The sequence below is a fragment of the Sinocyclocheilus anshuiensis genome, unplaced genomic scaffold, assembly GCF_001515605.1.
Source record: "Sinocyclocheilus anshuiensis isolate Anshui unplaced genomic scaffold, SAMN03320099.WGS_v1.1 scaffold401, whole genome shotgun sequence".
Taxonomy (NCBI): Eukaryota; Metazoa; Chordata; class Actinopteri; order Cypriniformes; family Cyprinidae; genus Sinocyclocheilus; species Sinocyclocheilus anshuiensis.
Genome location: NW_015539847.1, coordinates 104,475 through 105,782, shown reverse-complemented (window position 1 = coordinate 105,782; position 1,308 = coordinate 104,475). Strand labels below are relative to the sequence as shown.

At 41.0% G+C, this 1,308-nt stretch overlaps 1 protein-coding gene across 1 annotated transcript in view; it reads right to left on the bottom strand.

The window, feature by feature from the left end:
• LOC107684575 (mitotic checkpoint protein BUB3-like) overlaps nt 1-1,308 on the bottom strand; it is a 23,969-nt gene that overhangs the window by 12,741 nt on the left and 9,920 nt on the right.

Below are 1,308 nucleotides of genomic sequence, written 5' to 3'. Positions count from 1 at the left end.
CGAACTCCGGTCCTGGAGAGCCGCAGCCCTGCAGAGTTCAGCTCCAACCCTAATTAAAACTCACCTGCCTGTAGCTTTGTAGTAAGCCTTTAGACCTTGATTAGCTTGTTCAGGTGTGTTTGATTAGGGTTGAAGCGAAATTCTACAGGGCTGCGGCTCTCCAGGACCGATGTTCGCCACCCCTGCCCTATACTTAAGATGTGGAGACCAAATATAACACTATAATGAATTTCCCATATTTGTCATAACATTACTACATTATATTCTATGGGTTTAATGCATTTGCAGACAATGTAATCACATGTAACTGTCATATAACTTTATATTCACTGTTTGAGAGTGCCATTGAATGTGTAGCTAATATGAAGTGTGTTTTCATGAAAAAAAAAATCTAACTAAAATCAGAACTGAAAACAAACTCTGGATGAAAAAAACCTCCCAATAAATGTCCAAACAGCGATTCTATCACAGCAGTTATTGTGTTATAGAGGGGTTTGACCAACCAGTTAGACAGACAGATTACTAGGTTATTTATTTGCACAAATCATCCAAGCACCCCAATCCCAGCCATTTCTAATATACTTTTGATTAATATGACTAAATATTAAATTGTAACGAAATTAAAGATCCATCTTTGATTGTCAAAAGAATTCCAGCTAATTAGATTTCACGTAGCATTTTAATCGGTCAGTCATGGAAGTCTGATTTGTTGATAACTTTTGACAACGGTTTAATCCAGGTGCGAAAAGAATTCATTTCTAGCGCAAGAGCACGGAGAGATTTACGAGTGCAAAGGACACAGTTTGAGCACGAGGAGAGATTTGTGATTGCATTTTAAGTGCTTTAAGTGCGCGCACACTCTCTGGGAGAGCAGCGCATATCTGAAGGCTGATTTATACTTCCCTACACCGTCTACACCGTAGCTTACGCATAGACGCACACCCATACGCCGTAGCCTAACGTGCACCTCTCCAAAAATCTAACAGCGCGTCAATTCTACGCAGACCGCAAGTGCTGTGATTGGTCTGCTAGAACCCCTACCTCCGTATATACTTGAGTTTAGTGTGTGTTTATGTGCACTTTAATATATTTTAATGTTACACCTTCTTGTTCCATGTTCCATTGTTGTCTCCTTTTTGTAGTTTTAAATAATGATTTGATATTTATTTGCCGCCGTATAATGCTTAATGCTTCGCCGACGAGCCGCTTCTTCTTCGGCTTTTGCCGTGGTACTGCGGGTTACACCAGCAACATGCCCGTGGACACTGCTGACTAGCGGTTTGCATGTGTACTGCACGTTGACGCGGA